The sequence below is a fragment of the Ambystoma mexicanum genome, chromosome 12 (assembly GCF_040938575.1).
Source record: "Ambystoma mexicanum isolate Mex_15411 chromosome 12, UKY_AmexF1_1, whole genome shotgun sequence".
NCBI classification, from domain to species: domain Eukaryota; kingdom Metazoa; phylum Chordata; class Amphibia; order Caudata; family Ambystomatidae; genus Ambystoma; species Ambystoma mexicanum.
In genome coordinates, this window is record NC_090936.1 from 1,227,308,401 (window position 1) to 1,227,332,750 (window position 24,350).

General features: G+C 48.0%; 1 protein-coding gene across 2 annotated transcripts in view; it reads left to right on the plus strand.

Moving 5' to 3' along the window:
* The window catches only part of ALDH1L2 (aldehyde dehydrogenase 1 family member L2), an 836,174-nt gene that overhangs the window by 577,761 nt on the left and 234,063 nt on the right, over positions 1-24,350 (plus strand). The gene's annotated exons all lie outside the window — the stretch shown is intronic.

Below are 24,350 nucleotides of genomic sequence, written 5' to 3' on the forward strand. Positions count from 1 at the left end.
GGCCTCCTCGGACCGTTCGGGTTCGAAGCCCCTCTCGCAACCGCAGCCGCGACCTGCGACTGGGCTTTCGGCAAACAAGGGCGCCACCACCAAACCACCGGCCGGTGCGCATCAACAGAAGGCGCATACCGCCGTACACCGCTCGATACCCATAGCGTCGAAAACTCAAGCTTCCGCCGACAAGAATGTCGCCGATAGCTTAGCCAGGATCGTTGTAGCCGACGCCCAAAAGCGTACGCCGAAAATTTCGTCGAGCGTTACGCATAGATCAAAGGATACGCCGAAAACACCCGAAGGAAAGCAGGGATTACCCCCTTCAGTCAGGGAGTCTCCCTACACACCTGAGGGTTTTGAGGAGGGCGACGGGACACTTTCCTCGACGCTTTGGGAGAGGTCGAGCCATTTCGAGGTAGACAACTCGAGTTTTCCCCCGCTAGACCGCTCTGGGGTACCCCATGAGACTATGGAGAGACTCCACCTCTGTATGGAGAAGATGGAAAAGTTTATGAGTACCCAAGCCCCTCTAACTCTCAGAAGAACTAGAGAAGGGCCTCAAGACGACCCCAGAGCCAAAAAACCGAGGCTGGTCGATCCCCTGCTGGACACAGCCTCAGACTTCCAAGACGTATATGACCTCACTGGGGAGGAACAATACGTCGAAGAAGAAGATGATTTCATGGACAACGAAGGACAGAACCAGGAGGAATGTCTAGAAGACAGAACAGACATTATAGAAGAAGGCTTCGGGATTAGCCCAGGAGAAGGACCTTCGCACCCCTGGCAATCACCATCAGTGTGTTCCGACACTGATGCCCTAAATCTAACTCCTCCGGATAATTCTCCAGTTAGGAACACGTCTCCAATAGACGATCAGCCTACTTTCAATGCACTGTTGCGCAGAGCAGCAGCGCATTTCGAACTGGACACGGGAGAACTCTCTCCAGAATTAGACTTTGTAGAAAGAGTCATTAAAGAAAAACCCCCGGTCAGCCAGACCATTCCTCTCCTCGCTTCAGTTAAAAGGAGGATCACCCCGTCGCTGTCCACTCCCGCTTTGATCAGAGGGGTCAATCCACGGATTGAGAAACTTTTCGCTCCTTCACCCTCAGACCCGCTCTACATTAGAGGACATTCCATACCGGACTCCCTAGTTGTATCTAATACTAGAAAGAGGGCAGGGGTACCACTTTCCACCAGTGAGGCACCCCCTGACAAGGAGGGCAAGAGGCTATATGCCCTTGCAAAAAGAGTTACTTCCTCGGCTGCCTTCTCAGCAAGAATTGCCAACAACAATTCCTTGCTTGCGAGCTACGCAGACGCGCAGTGGACCAAACTGCGCAAAGACGCAGAGGAAGCACCGGAGCCTTTACGTACACGCCTACTGTCGACTATTGGCGAAGGAACACAAGTGAACCAGAGCATTGTAAAAAACTCTCTGGACGCGGCAGAAACAGCAGGACGTTCCCTGGTACAAGGAATACTCCTAAAGCGCCATGTATGGCTGCGCAACTCAGGCTTTAAACCGGAGACACAGGCGTCTTTAATAAATAAACCTGTCGAGGACGCTAACCTCTTCGGAAAAGCGGTAGATGAAGCCCTAGAGATGGCCAAAAAAGAGTTCGACGCTATCAAGACTCTTGACCAGATCTCTAAGCCCACTACCAGACGCGGCTATGGCAACAAGCGCTTTTTTCGTGGCCAACGGCAACAACAACAAGGTCAGCATCAGCAATACCCTGCCACCAATTACCAAGCCAATAGTGGACAGTACAGCCAAAGAGGCCAACGCCGGGGCAAAGGGAGAGGTCGGGGATCCACCCCCAGAGGCTCCCAAGCCCCCAACAACTCCAAGTGACGCGAAGATTCGCGTCCCCTCCCATGCAACACCGGTCGGGGGCCGGATAACATCCTTTCTTCCTGCATGGGAGGAGATAACGTCAGACCGTTGGGTACTTTCCACCGTAGCCCACGGATACTGTATCGAATTCAACAGTTCCCCATCCTACAAACCCCCGAGGGGACGACGGTTGACGCCGGAACATCTTGCCATCCTTCTTCAAGAAGTACAACAACTGCTGGAAAAAGGAGCCATAGAGGTCGTGCCTCTATCTCAGGTAACGGAAGGTATTTATTCAGTGTACTTCCTTGTACCCAAAAAGGATCTAACCATGCGCCCTGTATTAGATCTGCGCCCAGCGAACAAGTTTATCAAACCCCAAAAGTTTCGTATGGTGACCTTACAGGAGGTGATCCCGCTGCTTTCGCAGGGAGATTACATGACAACATTGGACATGAAAGATGCATACTTTCATATTTCAATGTTGCCAGCGCACAGAAAATACCTAAGGTTCATGATAGAGGGCAAACACTACCAGTTCAAGGTGCTACCCTTCGGTATAGCTTCAGCACCAAGGGTATTCACAAAGGTACTGGCAGTGGCTGCGGCCCACCTGCGCAGGTTGTCCATCCCAGTTTACCCTTACCTCGACGACTGGCTCATAACAGGGGACTCTTACGAAACATGTTTCTCCAATACCCAAAAGACGGTAGACCTTTTGTTCCAACTGGGCTTCTCCATCAACGAAAAGAAGTCCAGTCTAGACCCCAGTCAAATCAAACAATTCCTAGGGGCTCTAATTCAAACAAGGGACGGCCTCGTCTTCCCCTCCAAAGAGAGGGTCCAAAACATGCTGTTTCAGATCCCCCAATATGTGACCGGCCGAGAGGTGACGGTACGCAAAGCAATGCGCTTGCTAGGAATGATGGCGTCGTGTATTTATTTGGTACCTCACGCGCGCCTGCGCATGCGCCCAATGCAAGAGTGGCTCAACAGCCAGTGGTGTCAGGCCAGCGGACAATGGGACGATCTAGTGGTGGTCTCGCAGGCCTTGGTTCTCTCGCTACAGTGGTGGACAAAGGGGAACATGGAAAAAGGAAAACCCTTTGCCACACCCGCGGCGGAAGCCACTCTAACCACAGACGCATCCCTCACAGGATGGGGTGCTCACCTATCCCATCAGACTGCTCACGGAGTGTGGACTCCGAACGTAGCATCCAAACACATCAATCTACTGGAGCTACTAGCAGTATTCAAGGCGCTAAAAGCCTTCCAAAAACACCTACAAGGCAAGACAGTAATGGTCCTTACGGACAGCACTACAGCCATGTACTACATCAACAAACAGGGGGGCACCCACTCTCCAGGCTTGTCCAAACTGTCCCAGAATATATGGAAGTGGGCTCTCAAACAGGACATGTTCCTACTGTCACTACATGTACCCGGGGAACTCAATCTGCTGGCAGACAGACTCAGCAGAGATTTCCCTCTGCCCGAAGAGTACGAATGGCGTCTACACGAAGACATCGTCTTCGACGTCTTCACACAATGGGGATTCCCGGAAATAGACCTGTTCGCAACCCTGGAGAACTCTCAATGCCTAAGTTACGCCTCCAGGTACCCCCAGAACCAATCCAAGGGGAACGGTCTATCGATGCAATGGTCAGGGAAATTTGTTTACGCTTTTCCCCCGACTCCCCTTCTCAACAAGGTGGTGCACAAGATGCACCAGGAACAAGTGACCATGATACTGGTGGCCCCAATGTGGGCCCGACAGCCATGGTTCGCTCACTTGATGGAGATGTCTCTATCTCCCCCAGTAAAACTCCCCTGCCCGTACAACATGCTATCTCAGAACAAGGGCAGGACTCTGCACCCATGCCCCCAGAACATGAATTTAGCAGCTTGGCTCCTGAAATCATAGAGTTCGGACATCTACAACTCCCGCAAAGATGCATGGACATCCTCAGGGAAGCCAGAAAACCGAACACTCGCCACTGCTATTCTAGCAAGTGGAAGAGATTTGTCATCTGGTGCAGGAGTAAAAGCATCAACCCTATTGACTGCTCTCGCACACATGTGGTACTATACCTGACCCATCTCTTGGATTCAGGCCTAGTGTTTAACTCCATTAAAGTCCACCTAGCGGCACTTTCTGCATACACCACCTCCCAACTCAAAGTGTCGTGGTGGAGGATCCCAGTTATAAAGACATTCATGGAGGGAGTAAAGAGAATACACCCCCCGATAGCTAACCCTGCTCCCGGATGGGACCTTAATGTGGTACTTACCAGACTCATGGGCTCTCCATTCGAACCCATGCACAAAGCATCCCTTAAACACCTTACTCTTAAGACTGCTTTTTTAATAGCTATCACCTCCATCAGGAGAGTAAGTGAACTTCAGGCTCTTTCTATTCTAGACCCCTTTGTTACAGTTCACAAAGATAAAGTGGTTCTACGCACTCACCCTAGGTTTGCTCCGAAATTTATTTCTAAATTCCACGTAAACCAGTCTATAGAACTACCAACGTTCTTTCAAAATCCTTCCAATTTGGGAGAAAGGACTCTGCACACACTTGATGTACGCAGGGCGGTCATGTTCTACATGGAAAGAACCAGACCATTGAGGAAGACTAATCAGTTCTTCGTCTCGGTGGCAGCAGGAAGAGAAGGAGATGCGGTTTCAAAATCCACTATTTCTAGATGGATTGTTCAATGCATCACTCTCTGCTATACTCTTGCTAAGAGAGAACTACCCTTTAAGCCAAGAGCACACTCTACTCGAGGCACGGGGGCATCCATAGCATTCATTGCAAATGTTCCCCTTGAGTCCATCTGCAAAGCGGCTACCTGGAGTTCTGTGCACACCTTTACAAAACACTACTGTCTAGATACACACTCTAGATCTGACTCCCAGGTGGGACAGGCAGTATTACGACACCTTTTCTCTACTGTTCCTTCTCATAACCCACCGCCAACTCCGGGTACTGCTCGCTAGTCTATGCACAGCATGTGATTCTAAGCAGATTAACAAACATCAGAAGAGAATGCATTACTTACCGTAAAAGCATTTCTGATGGTTGTATCTGCTTAGATTCACATGCGCCCACCCTTCCTCCCCGCTCGGATGGAAGGAACATAGACTTCCTTTATATATCTCTCTCTCTCTTTCTGTACTCACTCACGCCTAGAAGGCTCCCTCAGGGCAGAAAAAATACAAACAGAGGGACCTCGACGCGTGAGGGATTGTGGGTACAACGCACGTCACTATAGGGATAGTGTTTCAGACACGCCTAGTCGACGTCCCCTTTTCGACTACGAAAAACAAAATGCAATACTCCGCAGTGACCACTGGATGTCGGACCTATGCACAGCATGTGAATCTAAGCAGATACAACCATCAGAAATGCTTTTACGGTAAGTAATGCATTCTCATACTGTGGTGATAGATGGCATCAAAAGCTGCTGATGAGTAAGAGTGTCGGGAATCCTATTTAGCATAAGTGTTCCTCAGCCAGCCCAGCACAGACTGGTGCCCAATACTTCAATCTCCTCCTTCAGTCTTTTCTTAGACTTGGAATGAATGTTGGACTCTCTGGCCCAGCAGTGATTCAACGTCACTGGCTAGGCAGGATTGACCCTTGGGCAGTGTCTTGCAATTTGATTTCACCCCCAGCTAGGTTGGTTCTTTGCAGTTTGATGTTTAGCTTAGACTTTGTTGTCCAGCATGCATCATATTGTGCTTCTACTGATAGACATTAAGGGCCTCATTACATGGTAAGCGGTGGACCAAGGTGCTAATAGCACCTTGGTCCATGCCGGTAAAATACCGGCACCGCCTTGGTGGAAAGGGGAATTACCGCCCTATTCCAAGGTTGGCGGGGCGGTAATTCCCCCTTCCACCATTTCCCTTCCCCATTCCCATTTTTGCCCCATTGGGCATAATGGGAATGGGGAAGGTGGTAATTACGGTACCGCAAATTTGCGGTGCCGTAATTAGCACCAAGGTCCCTTAGCGGGTTGGTTTTTAACGCCTGCTCAAAGCAGGCGTTAAAGTACCAATCCGCTAAGGGACCTCGTAGTAAGGCTGTAAGGGTTAACGGTCACCGGTACCATTACCGGTAACCGTTAACCCTTACCGCCTTCCGTGTAATGAGGCCCATAATGTGCTTCCGTTCCAGGTCTGCATCATACTTTAACTTTTCTCATTAGGCTTTCATCAGGCTTCCTTTTCCGTTTTATCTTTCAGTGATTGCTAGACTTTGCATAAACTTAGTTTCCCAGCATACTTCTTATTTTACTCTTTCCACAATATCTATCGAACTTGGGATTTGGGCATTACTTCTTAGCATGTATTAAATATTCAAGTCTCTTCAATTGAAATATGGAACTGTGTGTCCTAACAGCCTTCCGTTCTCCATCTCCCAGCATTTGTTACTCATTCTCCTTTTCATGTTTGTCCTGGGTGGTGGGTTGTGTTCTCCATGCTTGTTGCACATCAGGAGAGAGCAGGGCTGTATATCAGAGGGAACAGGAAGGCACAATGGGGTGAGGAGGATTCGAGAGGCAGCATAAACCAGGCACCTACCAGGCTGCTCTTGCGTGAAATACAGGAACTGCAGAAGCTAGCTGTAAGGAAAGAGACACTGAGCGGAAGAGAAGGCAAGCACGTATACTGGATAACAAAGATCGATCGGGATAAGGGATGCACAGGAATATGATAAGCAAGTCTCCTGAGAGTTTAAGATAAGATCTGGGGATTAATAGCATTAATTACTTTGGGCAACCATCATATTGCAGAGTAATACCTTGAACAAGCTTAAGACCACACACACACATTAAGACAGGTAAGACTCCAATAGATTAGGTGAAAGCAATAGAAGTCTGATATCTGATCATACCATAGATTAACTCAGTGGTTGTACTGCACACAGACAATGTATTGAGGCATTACAGTGAACCAAGTGGAAAACCATAGTGGATAGAATAACTAGATAAAGGATAGGCAGAGAGAAAAGACTAGCGGTACAGTAAGAACGCATGGGTGCACTAGCAGAAAGAGAAAACCATGAGCCGGGATTCAAAAACAAGTAGCGGGGGTTGCGGAAAGTAGATCAGCAACGCTGCCACAGGAACTGGAAATCCCAGCGGTCTAGAAATATTTAAGTAACCTAAGGGACCAGGAACATAGAAGACAGGAGGCCACTGCCAATTCAGAATATGGGCCTCATCACGAGTTGGGCTGTATTCCCGGCTGTAATACCGCCGACTGTAATAGCCCTAGCACCGACCGGTCCGGCTGTATTACCGCCGGATCACGAGTTGGGTGTTAACGGTAAATCCCCATTCCCAATTGGGTCCATTGGATTCAATGGGGTATTTTCAGCGCTAATTATGCGGGCTTATACAGCCGGCGGTAATACAGCGGAAAACAGGGGATTTTCACCTCCATAGAAAGGCTGGAGGTAAAACAGCCCATTTAGCGCCCAACTCGTGATAGGGCCAGCCCTTAAATGCGGCTGTAATACCGTTACCACCGCATTTAAGGGCTAGAGCCAACTCGTGATGAGGCCCACTGTGTGGAATTACCAGGACTTTCATGGCATTGAAGATCAGGAACATAAAACTATGGACAGGAGTTTAGGGAAGAAGCGAGAAACTTGACAACGGACTCCGTGAATATGTGGAATTGCTGAATGGAGAGATGTTGCTGGAATGCAAGAAGGTGGGACTGCCAGGAGAATCACAGAGGAGACTGTGTGATGAATGGGGACCACCAGAATGCACAAAACAAAATTATCTTAACGAGGGTGGCAATCGTATACATTGGCATCAGCAAAACTTAGTCGGCTAACAGGGTCGTTATAGACCACCTCCCTCGATTTATCCTAGAGAGAACCGATGGGGTGAACAAAGATGAAATGGTAATAGCTAATTTTGCAACGATGATGGCTACCCTCCGTATGCAGGTTTTGATGAACCAGAACTACAAATCCAGCATTGAAAGATCAAATAATCAGGGACTTAAGAGGAAAGGAAATTAAAAGGCGATTAGTTTAGCCAAAAAGAAGATTCGTTGTTATAGCTCACATTATTGATCTGCGTAACAATGCAATTGTGGCAAAGTCTGTTTCCTTCATGATTCGGGAGGTTAAAAAGAACTATCAACAATGGTTAAAACAGCACAAGCGGCTGTGCGAAATTGAGCAATGGGAAAACAATGCCAATCTAGCACATACCAAGAATACCTGGGGGATATGGCAGATATTGCGAAGTGGAAAAAAGAGACATATCAATAAACTGCATCTCAGAAGAACAACGGAGCGCTCATATAAAAGCTTCCCTTGGTCGTTATGAGGAGGTTCATTAGAAAGTTGGGAATGTAAAGCGTCAGTATTAGATCTAGTGCTTTATTATAGAAAAGCTTAACAATTCTCGGGGGGCTGGTCAAGGTGGGGCTTGCAACCTATTGTTACAAATGGAGCCAGAACTATGGGCAGCGGCACTCCATCTACTATTCACACAAATAGGTAAACTAGGCTTGATACCTAAGCCCTGGACTATAAGCCATATACTTAGTGTACAAAAAAGGCACCTGGGACAACCCAGCGAGTTTTCGATGTTAGCTATGTTAGACACCCCCTCAAAAATGTTTGCACAAGTGTTGCTTTTTTAACTAAACGCATGGATATCGGAAAATAAAATATTGCCTCCGAACCAAATAGGTTTTAGAGCAAAAGCACGTATAGCCCATGACCTACGAATCTTGATTTCAGCAGTAGAACATGCATGGCAGCTCAGAGAGCTCAATGGCTGCTGCGCATTCATTAACTTCTCTGCTGCGTTCGATGCAGTGATGCAGAACCGTCTTTGACAGAAACTAAACGCATGGAATATTCTGATGTTGCTTTACTCTGATACGCATGTCCGTTTGCGGTGGCGTGCCGATGCTGTCCACCAGTAGTGGAGTGAAACAAGGCTGTATTGTGGGGGCAGCCCTCTTTAATCTGTATATCTGCAGATGTGGGGGAAGCGTTTGGAAACATCAGTGCCTATGCAGTGAAGTTGGGAACCACTGCGATTGGCTGGCTCGCCTATGCTGATGATGTGTTGCTATTAGACTGCACGCCTCCCGGCTTGCAGCAAATGCTTGACGCTCTTGCCCTGTACTCATCTGCTAATGGCTGACCATTAACATTGAGAAGAGCAAGCTGATGGTCTTCCCTGTTAAACAAACCCCCAAGAAATAGTTGTGGGAGTTGAGGAATAAGATGGTAGAACAAGTTCACACGTATAAATGTTTGGGTGTTTTAATTGATGATAAACTTAAGTGGAACTGTCATCTCGCTGTCTAGTCTCTGCAAATGCTCTAAGTGTTTTTATCGGGAGAAATGTGGGGTACTCAACACATGCCATATTAACAATTTATACAGCCACAATTAGAGCCATTTTGTTATACGCAGTAGCAATATGGGTACATAAATATTGTGTACGGCTTGGAGCCTTTGAAGCGATGTTACTCCGCAAATTGATGCGGATGCCTCAGAATACTTTTACCCAGAGTTTGACTTGCAAAGTATAATGTTGTCATATACTAGCCAATGCGTCATGTTTTTTGATAACTTGTGCAAATTACAGAATGACACTATAGTTGTTACTTACATTCAGGCATATCTGAGTTTGGAGGGTAGTTCTATCATTGATACAGTGGGCATAATCAAAATCGTGCATGGGAAATGGATTGTTGGCTACACATCAACATCAGATAATGTGGACTTAAATCTTGGTTGAAAAGGAAAATGTGTGAATATTTTTATGAATATAATATGATCGAACTCTCATCCAAGGTGTATAGTGGACCTTATTGCCAATCCAGGCTCACTCGAAAAAACTTGCCAAAATACTTCTTGGCTTATGCCAGTGTCAACACCTTCTGCACTTACCTGCTAATGACATTTAACTCCTCAGTAACATTTGAAACTAAGGGTGCAAGGCTAGGTGTGCCAAAGGCAATACATCTGTGCCGGCTATGCGGAGGTGATGAGATTGAGTCACTTAAACATTTGATAGTTGATTGTGAAAGCTTGGCCAAGCTGCAATATAGGTTTTTAAAATCGTATAATAACATGGTTGATATTAACAATATTGCTGATGTATGGTGCAAGTTCATGTTAGTTGATGATATTAATCTTATATATTTTATTGTGTCCTTTTATCTGAAAATTGTGGACATTTTTAACAGCCTTTTATGGCCTGCTGCAATGTGATTTTATTGGTGCTATTTTTTGTAACTATGGTTGTTGTTGAATTTATGTTGTCTGTATATATATTTCTGAGGCTTGTGGAATCTGCTTAGGTCACATGCTGTGCATAGGCCGACATCTAGTGGAAGCGGCATCGAACCAGGGCGTACCAGTAATACTATCCCTAGTGTGACGTCCCCTGTACCCATGATCCCTCACGCGTGTAGGATACTCAGATTGTTTTTTTCCGCCATACTAGTCGGACGCATGTTGCAGAGTTCCCTTGGCTTTGGCCATTTATTCTTACAATTACTGTTAAAAAACGTTCCGCGTTTACTTCCACCTTGCGCCGAAGATCGACATAGGTGAAGATCGAGGAAACCAGCCGTCGAGGACTGCCACGACGGATGTCGGGCCTTGGAATGCCTCTGGCCTCGGTCCTGTACAGTAGGGAGAGTGGGGGGTGGTCATAACAGGCTTCTTTTCACCTTTTTTCCTGCATATACCCTCCCGCTGCCATTTTATAACATATGGAGAGTGCTCCATTTAAGTTCTGCCCAAAGTGTAACAGGAAGTTTCACTGGGTAGACCAGCACAATACGTGCAATCTGTGTCTCCCACGAGACCATCCCGAGGCTACCTGTCGAGCTTGCAAGCTCTTCAAGCCAAAAACCCTTAAAGACCGCTCGACTTAACGCTGGGCCCACTACGCCAGGCAGCTAGAGGCCATGGAAGTGGAGGGAACGTTCAGCGATGGCAGCAACGCCGCCAAACCGGATGGCGAGGGCAGAGGGGTTACTTCGACACCCACGCGCAGGCCCCCGTCCCCCGACGGACTAGCCGGCAGCCACGTTGTGGGGACAACACCCGGCAGCAAGAGCGTGATACATACTACCTCCACTAATCACACCAGCCGCGGCCGTGACTCTACACTTGTGTCGAGCGATCGGCAACGGAAGACACCAAGAGAGCGGTCTACCGAATCTGTGTCCTCTGGGCGTTCCCGTTCGCGCTCTCCTCATGACAAACAACAACCGTCCACGGTTGATAAAGGTGTTCCACTTTCAACAGTCCCGGAGGCCCGGTCGTTGGAAGACGATTCCAACCTCTATCCTCAGTCAAGACACGTAGCGTCTACACCCGAGATTCGACGTCCTTCCTCCTATACAACATCTGAATCTCGTACCACCTCCGAATCTGGGAAGGGGGATAAATAGCATAAAAAGTCTTCTGAACATCCATATTCATAAAGATAAACAGAAGGCCGCTAAATCTATTGGAAAGTCCAAGGTCCCTGACCCTACCACTAAAAGTAAAGTCATTGCTCCCACTGCTCAGGGTATGGGCATGGAGGAGGAACCAGAACACGTTATTCCTAGCTCCAGAGAATGGAATTCAGCTGATATTGACAGGGTCATGAGAAGGATGTCATTTATGGCAGACTTCTATGGGAAAGACCCTAATTACTTTCATAGCTATGCTAACACCCTGGCTACCTCTGCCCCTTCGGGCTCCAAAGACTCTCAGCCCCCGACTAAAAAATCCTCCTCTGATGCCCCGGTGCAGAGCTTGGTCACAGACCCTTTGGTGATCGAATCTTACCACCCTGATGTATATTGTGAAGAAACTGAACCACAATCGGTGGAAGACCAGACAGGGGTCTCTTATTATGGGGATGACGAGGACCAGGATGAGGAGGAAGATGAGGCTGAGGCATACAATCTCGACTCCCCGATTCCCAAAGACGCCCTGGTGCATGACTCGCCGGTAGATAATCAACCTTTCCTCAATGAGGTACTAGCTAAAGCAGCAGCCCATTTTCACATTGACACACATGGAGTCCAAGAAGATATGGATTTCGCAGAAGAGATCCTAGGAGACAGGAAAGCCAGCGCTCAGGCCATCCCTATATTAAAATCCATCCAGCGTAGGATTGATCCCTCGCTCATAACCCCTAACCTCACTCGTGCGGTTAATCCACGAGATGAGAAACTATTCCGGGCCGTACCCTCTGACCCCCTGTACATTAGAGGACATTTAAAACCGGATTCCCTGGTTGTAACAACCACCAGAAAGACGGCAGGTACTTCCGAAGCACCTCCTGATAAGGAGAGCAAAAAACTATACGCTGTGGGTAGAAAGGTTGCCTCCACCTCCGCCCATCATGCACGTATTGCCAACAGTGCCACTCTTTTGGCAAGCTACAATTGCCACCAGTGGGAAGAAGTAGCCGCTTTAGTATCTTCCGCACCAGAACCCCTAAAGAGCCAGTTGGCTCATTTGGCAGCAGATGTAAGGTCTGTATCAGGATGCATACTAAAGACAAACTTTGATGCAGCAGATAATGCAGGAAGGTTAATCCCCGAAGGCACGGTTATAAAATGTCACGCTTGGCTAAGACAGTCAGGGTTCAAACCTGAAACCCAAGCCACCCTCATAGATATGCCGGTAGAGCCGAAGGTACTATTCGGCAAGGCAGTGGAGGAAGCTTTAAAAACGGCTAAGGACGAGTAAGAGACCTTAAAATCTCTCAGACAACTCACAAATAAACCCTCAGGACAGAGGGGAAATAGTTTTCGTCGCTTTCGGGGCCAAAGCTCCCGGATGAGGTTCAAACTAATATCAAACTCAAGGAACCTCATGGGGCAACAATCAGTTCCAATCATCACAGGGCTTCCCCAGAGGACAGGGCAGAAGCCGCACTAGGGGTAGAGGCAGCCCCGCCAGAGGTGGTACGCCACCCAGTAAACAGTGACGTTCCGCTTCAGGTCCCCTCCCATGCATCCCCAGTAGGGGGCGCATTTCCACCTTCACCCACGCATGGTAGGGGATCACTTCGGACAGATGGGTGCTGTCCACAATATCTGGAGGATATTGTATAGAGTTATTAGGGTGCCCCCACGACCATCCTCCGCAACAGAAGGTAGATTAGTTGGACCATCAGAAAATCCTCCTCAAGGAGATCGCCATTCTGCTTGCAAGGGACGCCATAGAAATCGTCCCAGTCAACCAGGTAAACAAGGGTATTTATTCAACCTACTTCCTTGTGCCAAAGAAAGATCTAACAATGCGCCCAGTATTAGATTTGCGCCCTGCAAACAAGTATGTCAAGCCACAAACATTCTGCATGACTACACTGCAAGAGGTAATCCCCCTACTAAAAAAGGGGGATTACATGGCAACATTGGACATGAAAGATACCTATTTTCATATTTCAATGTTCCCAGCGCACAGAAGATTCTTGCGTTTCAAAATAGACAACTAGCACTACCAGTTCAAGGTGCTACCCTTCCGTATAACCTTGGCTCCAAGGGTATTCACCAAGGTATTGGCAGTGGTGGCGGCACACCTACACAGGGAGGCAATTCCAGGTTACCCTTACCTGGACGACTGGCTCATTACAGGGGAGTCCCCCCTAATTTGCAGATTCAACATCCGAAGGACAATCAACCTCCTCTTCCAATTGGGCTTCTCAATCAACGAGAAAAAATCAAGTCTGGTGCCAAGCACCTCAAAACAGTTCCCAGGAGCTGTCCTAGACACCCAAGAGGGGTTGGCCTTTCCATCAGAGTTAATAATTCGAAATATGTTGCTGCAAATGCCTCAATATCAGGCCGGTCGCCAAATAAGGGTGCGCAAAGCGATGCGTTTGCTAGGCATGATGGCATCTTGCATTTACCTGGTCCCCCACGCGCGCCTGCGCATGCGACCCATGCAGGAATGGTTGGCGAAACAGTGGTCTCAAGCAAGTGGTCAGTGGGACGATCTAATGGTCGTTTCTCCAACAGTAGTACAGAGTCTTCGCTGGTGGACAAGAGAGAATCTTACGAAGGGGAAACCCTTCTACGATCCAGAGATGCAGGCCGTTGTAACAACAGACCTAGCAGGGTGGGGAGCCCACTACCTTCATCATACATCTCAGGGTCTCTGGTCTCACACAGTGGCTCAGAACCACATCAATCTGCTGGAACTTCTGGCAGACTTCAGAGCGCTTCGGGCATTCGAACCCCTCTTATCCAACCAGTCAGTGCAGATCCTAACGGACAGCACGACTGCAATGTTTTACCTAAACAAACAAGGGGGCACTCGATCTCCCAATCTGTCCAGGCTTGCCTAGAAAATTTGGAAATGGGCACTCAAACAGAACATTTACTTGTCATCCCAACGTGTTCCAGGGGAACTCAACTCGCTAGCAGATGCTCTGAGCAGAGATCCCCCCCCAGAGGAACATGAGTGGTGACTACACGAAGAAGTCGTAGGAGACCTCTTCTCTCAATGGGGTTTCCCCACTATAGATCTATTTGCCACAAACGAAAACAGACAATGCCCAGACTTTGCATCCAGGTTCCCCCAGCCAGGCTCCAAGGGGAACGCCCTATGGATGAATTGGTCAGGGATGTTCGCCTATGCTTTCCCACCAACCCCTCTGAGGAAGGTGGTGAACAAGATCCATAAGGAACCAATGACGCTCATCCTGGTTGCTCCTATGTGGGCAAGACAACCATGGTATCCCCACCTACGAAACCGGCGGTGTGCGACCCCATCAAGCTCCCGTGCCAGTACAACCTGCTCTCCCAGCACGAGGGGCTAACAGTGCATCCTCAGCCCAACTCGATGAACTTGGCAGCATGGCTCCTGAAGTCATAGAGTTCGGACATCTCAATTTACCCAAGAGATGTATTGATATCTTGAAAGAGTCAAGAAAACCTAACACGAGGCACTGTTACTATGACGAATGGAAACGATTTGTAATTTGGTGCCAGAATAAGCAAATCATCCCAGTTGATTGTACTCCTTCTAATGTTGTCACCTATATGCTCCACCTACTGGATGCAGGGTTAGTGTTTAACTCACTTAAAGCTGACAGGTGCACTTTATCAGCCTACACCACTTCCCATAACAATGTGTCATGGTGGAAAGTGCCAGTTGTCAAAGCATTTATGGAAGGGGTAAAGAGACTCCATCCTCCAATTTCTAACCCACCACTAGGTTGGGACCTTAATATGGTACTTGCTAAGCTCATGGAACCTCCCTTTGAGCCCATGCACAAATCTAGTCTCAAACATCTGACTTATAAAGCTGCCTTCTTAGTAGCCATCACATCCATAAGAAGGGTCAGTGAAATTCAAGCTCTGTCAGTGCAGGATCCTTTCTTTACTATTCATAAGGATAAACTGGTTTTACGCACTCTCGCTAGGTTCTCACCTAAGTTAATTTCCAAATTCCATGTTAACCAGTCTATTGAGCTACCGGCCTTCTTCCAAGAACCCAAAAGCTCTGCTGAGGTGAAACACTAGATGTGAGGAGGGCTTTCCTCTACTATGTAGACAAGACCCGACCGCTAAGAAATACAGATCAATCGTTCGTCTCCATACCCCCAGGCAGAGAAGGAGATCGCATCTCTAAGAATGCCATCGCTAGGTGGATAGTCAGTTGAATCCAACTGTGCTATTCCCTTTCAGATAAAACACTGCCTTTTACGCCAAGTGCCCACTCTACAAGAGGTACGGGAGCCACTCTGGCTTTCATTGCAAATGTACCCCTTGACAGCATTTGCAAAGGAGCTACATGGAACTCTTTTCACACCTTTACTCAGCACTACAAGTGGGACAAGCGGTTCTAAGACATTTGTTCGCTCATGAACCTTCTCACATCCCACCTCCTTCTTCTAACACTGTTTGCTAATCTATATACAGCATGTGATCTAAGCAGATTCCACAAGCCTCAGAAGGGATACATTACTCACCGTAATCGTATTTCTGATGCTTGTATCTGCTTAGATTCACATGCGCCCGCCCTTCCTCCCCTCTGAGAGAAGGCGCATGGATGCTTGTAGTCTTATCTAGCTTATCTGCTTGGATACTCTGTACTCACGCTACTCCTCATGCTACCTCATGTCAGAGAAAATACAATCTGAGGGTCCTACACACGTGAGGGATCATGGGTACAGGGGACGTCACACTAGAGATAATATTACTGGCACGCCCTGGTTCGACACCCCTTTTCGAGTTTCGAAAAACAAACTGTAATACTCTGCAACTTCCACTAGATGTCGGCCTATGCACAGCATGTGAATCTAAGCAGATACAAGCATCAGAAATACGATTACGGTGAGTAATGTATCCCATACAAAGCATTTTGGCTAAAAGTATATCAATAAACCTTTGAAACCTTTCCTTGCTCAGTGGCGTTGGATCAGAAGTTACTTTAGTGCCCCTGGGATCCTGGTAACCTAGAGTTGCTGAAGCTCATGCTTCCATCCCTGACAATACCAAGCATTATTTTAAGGTTAGTGTACTGGTATATGGTGTACACATTACTGCTACCAGAGACACTGGTGCTAGCATGACTGTGGTGGATTCCACACTGGTAAACCCAGAGTCTCTGGCCAGAGCTTGTCTGAGGCCAGCCAAGTTGGCTCAGGGCCCCCTCTTAGCATCCCAGTAATGCCTATCAATCTAGCAGTAAATTAAGGAGTGGTTAGGATTCCTGTAAGTGTTTAGAGGCAAGTCCCAGTTAGAGTTCTACTGGGCAATGCCCCCAATCATGGATAGCCACTAGACGGAACATCTATACCCAACAACAGACATTCAGGCACCAGAATGTGCACTCTGACCAGACAGTACCAGCACTCACATCCGGGCTCCCACACAAACTCCCCTTTATCCGCGAAGGCAGCAGCTTTCCCAAGGAAAGGGCATGCCATATATGCCATTTCCTGACCTGAGAAGGCTGGAAGAAGGCCAAAGAACAATATGGCCAAAGGACAAGCGAAAACATTGTAGTATGGCCATTTTAAGGTGCTAGCCACCTTTAGTCGCCCTTTGCTGTAAATGCAAAAGTGCACAAATAAAAGGTATAGAACACAGTAGAAAAATATCCGTTAAAAGTTAAAAGGATGCAAAGTACCCTAACCACACTTCACTTTAGAGTGATGAGTACATTTGTAACATTGCAAAAAAGACAGTCTCTCAGTACTGACAGTCTTCGGGTCTAATCAGTTCCTCCATAAGAATGAGCAAAAGGGCAAGGGAAGCAAAGCGGAAAGCTATACTTTTTTACTTATCTCCAAAAAGTCAGACCAGGAGTCAAAACAAAGCATAAATAAAGGGTGCCCCATAAGGTTTATAGGAGGAAAGCAGCAAAAAGAAAATCTTTCCTAACAGTGGTGAACAGTGAAGAGCTGCTTTGAGAGAACAGTGACCAGAGTTGAGAGATAAAGCAGACTCCCCAGGAGTAGGAGTGGGATGACTATCGGGAGTGATCAGAAGAGTAAGAGTTGGAGGAGACTAAGAGAACATGCTAGGTGAGAGGGACTTGAGCGGAAGTGTCAAGGAAGTGCAGGAGATGCTCAAGGACAGGGAGAAAGAAAAGTAAGGTGTAATATAAGGTCCCCCAGGTCTGAGCTTGAACGAGTTTGGGTTTAGACGCTGTAGATCCAGGACCCCTCACCACCTCCCTAGTGAGGGAGATGAGTGGCCTAGAAAGGACATTGTAAAGACCTTGGGGTGGCCTCAAGTATCCAAGCCTTAGTATAAGGCCTGCTCTAGTGTGCCTCCCACCGCATAATCATCAGCCTCTGGTACAAACTGGAGACCTGTGAGGAGAACTCCCCTCTGCCCCGTAGCTGCACAAGAACATCGCCAAGGAAGAAACCCGTGAAGGGAATTATCCTCAGAAATTGTTTGTTTGATTTTGGACACTGAGCACATAACCCATTATTTGGTTTGTGTAATGTTAATGCCCATGAAAGGATCAGGACCCGGCTCTAAATATAAGTAAAAAATACGTTTGTGTTGCCTTTTCTTGAACCGTCCAGAGACACTGATGCATATTTTGGGCACGTCTGTCCTAACCACATTTGAGCTATTTTATGCACACTCTTCACCCTAGAATCTCCTTGGTTTGCTCTCTTAGCCCCAATTAAGAATTGTCGCGAAACCGATTGGACGCCTGGCTCATGCCTGATGCGTTTATGCATCAAGACCTAAATCATCGAGATGTAAGGCCTGGATCCTGGAGGGGAACCTTCACAAGACCAAAATCATTGTATTCCCTAGGAAAGGAAAGAACCAGAGCAGCACATTCAAACTATTCCTTAGTGGCACAGAGGTTCAGCAGGTTCTGGACTGCACTTTCCTCACTCTCAGACTATCAGACTATGCGCATCTGGCAGTTATGAACTGCCAGTGAAAGCCCTCTGTGCATTGCAAGCGCCCTGGTGCCATATCGGGAGCAGTAACCAGAACTCCCCCCAAAAATCCCTCAAGCAATATCTTACAGAACTGTGGCAGTTTGGCAGTAATGCCACAGAGATTCCCAGAATAGAAAACCAAAGACAGGAGGAGAAAATCGCTAGCAACCTAGAAAAGGCGCTTGTACTCGAAAGCAGAATGAGGATAGCACAAACAGGTAGAATGCAATAGATCACTGGGGCAAATGTTTAAAGTGGAGAGAGTGAAGACAAAGATGAAGAGGGAGAAAAAACAAGGGGTAGGTCATGAGAATAGGACTTGGACAGAGAGGAAAAGAAAACATGTGAAAGAGTGAAGAGGTGGGAAAGGGAGAGATTGTTAATGCTAAGGGCATATATTTCCATCTAGATTTCCGTCGGAAATCATTGAAACCCCACCCACTTTTGTACTTAAATTACACCGTTAATATTTTTCTTGAATGGTTTGGTTGGATGTCTTCACTGTGAGTAGAAGTTTATTATGACATCCTATGTATAAGCATTGTTTTATCATTTGTGTTCCAGAAAAGCTTCCAGTTCAAAATCACATTATTATGCAAAATTACTATTTGCACTGTAGTAAGAAATATGTTTCGAAGGGATTGTGTCCTCCGACGTATTCCTTATCTTAGATATAAATCCTTCAGCTTTGCTGGCCTCGGAAAATTTTTTCGCCAGAGGGCGCTGCGCGTCGATGATCGCCGAGTCGATGACCCTCGACGGCCTCCGTGCCGACGTCGACGTCATCCTGCCTATAAAGGCCGCGCGCAGCGTCCGTTGCTCAGTTCCGTTTTTCCGCGCTTCGTTGTGCCTCGGAACACCGTTGCTCAGTTCTCGTCAAGATAACGTATATAATAACTACTATTTACCTCGATATCGATGGCATCCTCCTCCGACCCGACGACCCCTCGGTCCGGTTTCAAAAAGTGCCGAGACTGCGGGAAGAAAATGTCGTTGACGGACCCTCACAGGGTCTGTTTGTGGTGTCTGGGAATCACGCACCAGAGTTCGGAGTGTGAGGAATGCCTTTCCATGACGGCGAAAGCCTTGAAGGAGCGTAGGGGGAAGCTCGAGAGAGGTAGGTCAACTTTAACTTCCTCGAAAGCTTCTTCGGTAGAGTCGAGACGTTCGTCTCCTCACCATAAAAAACACTCTCGATCTAGATCACGAAGTGGCTCCCACCACTCGTCGACATCGAGACACTCGAAGAAGAGACGTAGGAGATCCCCTTCGTCATCTTCGTCGAGTTCTCCTGAGAGAGTTCATTGCCCCACAAAACGCAGCTCGCAAGCTGAGTGGGAGGAATTCAGGAAAAAGATGCTAAGCGTCTTCGAGAAAGCGGCCTCGTCCCCCTCGAAGACAGCTGAGGGTGATACCCCGGGTAAAAAACCCAAAAAATCTAAACGCCGCGAGTCGCAGTACCCGGCGGAAAAGTCAACCCGAAAGCGCCTCGAGCCATCGGGAGATAAAGCATCATCGACGCCATCGTCGAAAACTCCTTCGAAACAGAGGTCGGCGCCATCGACGCCGTTGTCGAAGGATTCATCGGCGCATCAGTCGATCGAGTCGACGCCGACGTCGACGCCGATATCGACGCCGGTGAAGGAAAGAACCACGGCTACTCCACAGCCAACGGTTAGACAAAAGACCTCCGACTCGACGCCGAGAACGTCGACGTCGTTCTCGAGCAGGACTCCGATCCTTTCGAGTTCTTCGAGGCCTAGTACACATTTCTCGACGCTTTTCACGGCGCCTTCGAGTACTTTCACGTCGGTGTCGACGACATCGACGTTTTCAAGGCCTGTGATGATGGCTCCTTCTGCATTGGAAATGGGGTTTATACCATTCCAAAAACCAATGTATCCCCCTTTAACCTCGATTTTTGAGGAAAGGGAGGATTCAGACCAAGATATTGATTTACAGAGGACCACATCACCAGAGCCAGAGACTTTCGCCTCTGAGGAAGGAAGATTAAAAAATCTTCAGGATGCACTTCAGGAAGCTAGTGGCTTGGACACTTCTCCTGAAGCAGAATTTATCAAACCAGACCCAGGAGAACATGCGGAGACTCCATATAGAGCTCTGATGTCTAGAATCATAGAATTTATGGGTTGGTCTGCACCTTCTCCTGCCTTTCAGCAGGATGACCTCACTGACATACTGGACAAGGGCCCACAGGAGGATCCTGTGGTTCCATTTCACTCTGCTCTACAGAGAAGGATTTTGACAAACTGGGAAACGCCAGAAATTATCCCGGCAGTAAATAAAAAACTGTCAACAAAATACAGGGTGGCTAGTTCTGACCCTGAATATTTGTCAAAACACCCTACTCCTGAGAGCTTGGTTGTACAGGCTGCAACCTCATCAGGCAGCACATCTGCATACCCCACTGCTCCGCAGGATAGGGATGACAAAAAGTATGATGCCATGGCTAAGAAGGTTTTTTCTGCCTGTAGCATGGCGTTAAAGTCTATTAACGCGACCTGTACGCTCGCTAGGTTCAGCCACACCCTTTGGGAGTGCGCTTCATCAGCGGCTGACTGCCTCCAAGAAGGAGAGGAAAGGGACGCATTTTTAAACATCATCAGGGATGGTAAAGATGCGATGTGCGAGACCCTACAAACTGGCCTAGATTCTGCTGACAGTATCAGCAGGGCCATGGCGGCAAGTACCACAATCCGCAGGCATGCGTGGTTGAGGAAGTCTGGTTTTGCCTCTGACGTGCAGACCAGGCTTTTGAATATGCCCTTTGACGGTTCTACCCTCTTTGGAAAGAAGGCGGATGACAGTTTGGAGAAACTGCAAACGTCCAAGGCAGCAGCCAAGTCATTGGGAGCTGCTATCCGTCAGAATACCTTTCGTCCTTCGGGATCATCGTGGAGAGGACGGTCCTTTCGTTACTATTCCTCATATGGAAGGGGCAGGGGACGACCGGCTCAAAGAGGCCAAGGAAGATTTACCCGTGGTGGACGGGGTAGGGGAAAGAAAGCCGCACCCGCAGGAGCAGGAGCCACTTTACCTTCGGCAACTGCATCAGCCGCTTCAAAACCACTCTGAGGTCTCCCCTCACAGAACACCAGTAGGGGGCAGGTTAACTCACCATCTGACGGAATGGCAGGCTATTACGTCAGATGCTTGGGCTCTGGAGACAGTGGCCCAAGGTTACTGCCTGCCCTTCCTACATATCCCTCAGAGTCATCCACCGGGGAACAACCCTTTGAAGCTTCCAGATCCGCTCCTCTTGCAGGAGGTTTTAGACCTGCTAGAGAAAGGTGCCATAGAACTGGTACCTGTAGCGGAAAGGAACAAGGGTTGGTACTCCCCCTACTTCATAATACCGAAGAAGGACGGAGGACTGAGACCCATCTTAGACTTACGGGAATTGAACAAATTCCTCCGAAAGGACAAGTTCAAGATGGTGACTCTCTCTCAGATCCTTCAGGCCCTCCAGCTTCAGGACTGGTTGGTATCTCTAGACCTCCAGGACGCTTATTTCCATGTGCCGATCCATCCCAGGCACAGGAGATACCTGAGGTTCGCAATTGGCAGCTCTCATTATCAATTTCGAGTTCTGCCATTTGGGCTAACCTCCGCCCCGAGGGTCTTTACCAAGCTAATGTCGGTTGTGGCTGCAAGTCTAAGGAGGGAAGGGATTCATGTCTACCCTTACCTAGACGATTGGTTGATCAGAGCTGTATCTTCGGAACAGGCTCAGAGACAACTAGATTATGTTTGCCACTTCCTTCACAAGCTGGGCTTCTCCCTCAATTTAAAGAAGTCACAGATGATACCATCACAGAGACTCCAATTCATTGGAGCAGTCCTGGACACTTCCCTGGGAAAAGCCTTGCCACCAGAGGTGAGGGCTCGAGATATTCTGCAGATGGTCATCAGATTTCAGAATGCCCAATATCTCCCAGCCTACGACTTTCTGAGGTTGCTAGGCCTCATGGCATCCTGCATATTCCTCGTGCCGGAGGCTCGCCTGAGAATGAGATCCCTCCAGTGGGCACTGAGAACTCAGTGGTCACAGTTCTCAGGAAGGATGACAGATCTCCTTCGGATCCCGGTCAAAGTAGCCCGAGACCTTCAGTGGTGGGCCTGTCGGGAGAACATCCTGAAAGGAGAAATGTTTTGGCAACCATGGCCGGAGATAACAGTAGTCACGGATGCCTCACTCACGGGGTGGGGAGCTCACGCCAACGACTTGACCATCAGCGGTCGTTGGTCTCCATCGGAGTCCAGACTACATATCAACCTGTTGGAGCTGAGAGCCATCAGACTAGCGCTGAAGGCTTTTCTGCCGTCTGTACGGGGAAGAAACGTCCTAATAATGACGGACAATACAGTGGCCATGCACTACCTCAACAAAAGAGGAGGCGTAGGCTCACTACCACTGTGCAGAGAGGCGATGCAGCTCTGGTTTTGGGCAATTCAGGAAGGAATCTCTCTATCGGCAATTCACCTAGCCGGAGAGAAGAACTTGACAGCGGACGCTCTGAGCAGGCAGAGCACAGTCTCTCACGAGTGGGAGATAGCTCAGGAAGTCCTTCAAGAGATCTTCGCCCTTTGGGGAACCCCTCAAGTGGATCTGTTCGCCACCAGTATCAACAGGAAGTGCGACAGATTTTGCTCAAGGGAATTTCCCCCGAGAGGAGCTCTAGGAGATGCGTTCGTAGTGGACTGGGAGTTCCCACTTCTGTACGCGTTCCCTCCGGTCCCTGTCATTCCTCAAATGATCAGGAGGTTGAGAAGGTTTCGGAAGACCATGATCCTAATTGCCCCGGATTGGGCCAGGAGAACGTGGTACCCGGACCTTCTAGACATGTCCATCTGCCCTCCAATTCGACTGCCATACAGAGAGGATCTTCTCTCGCAGAAGGAAGGTCAGGTTCTCCATCCAGCCATCAAGACCCTCAACCTTCACGCTTGGTGTCTGAAAGGTTGAGGTACAAGGATTGGGACCTTCCGGATGATGTTATGGAGGTGTTGCTTTCGGCCAGAAGGCCGGCAACTAAAACTCTATACCGCTGCCGTTGGAACAAATTTTGCAGCTGGTGCAGAGAAAAGAATATTGAACCCTTTTCTTGTGGTACACCTATGGTGTTGTCATTCTTACTTTACCTGGCTAATTCAGGCCTACAGGTTGGCACAATTAAGGGCTATCTCGCAGCGCTATCAATCTTTAAGCGCACTGCAGAGGAGCCTTCATACTTCAAAATTCCATTGGTAATACAATACCTAAAAGGATTAACTAATGTTTATCCCCCGAAACCTTTTCAAGTTCCCTTATGGGATTTAAACCTAATTTTAAACTTCCTAAAGGGTGCCCCTTTTGAACCACTACACTCTTGTTCATTGAAGCTTCTCACCCTCAAAACTGTTTTGCTAATAGCATTGACATCTGCTAGAAGGGTTAGCGAGTTGCAAGCCTTATCGTGTAAACCTCCACATACAATCTTTTACAAGGACAAAGTTGTTCTTCAGGTGAAGCCTAACTTCCTCCCGAAGGTAGTCTCGGAGTTTCACATCACTCAGAAGATTATATTACCTTCTTTCTACCCTCCTCCTCATCCGGGGAAGGAGGAAGAGAGACTGCACAGGCTGGACCCTAAGCGAGCCTTGAGCTTCTATATCAGCAGATTGGCTAAGATCAGACAAGCAGACCAACTCTTTGTAGGTTATGCAGGACATAAGTTGGGCCTTCCAATAACAAAACAAACCATCTCCAGATGGATTATTTTAGCCATTCTGGAGTGCTACAAATTGGCAGGAAAGGAGCCTCCTCAAAATCTAAGGGCTCATTCTACCAGGGGTATCGCAACATCCTCAGCCCTTCAAAGAGGGGTGCCAATTCGAGATATATGTGCGGCTGCCACATGGTCGTCCGCACATACATTTACCAAATTCTATAGCCTGGATTCCTCCTCTAGTCAAGAAACTAGATTCGGCAAGGCTGTGTTACACTCTGTCCATTCTGGAAGGGTAACATAACTTTTATTACTCCCGCCTCCAGTCACAATACCACTGCTATG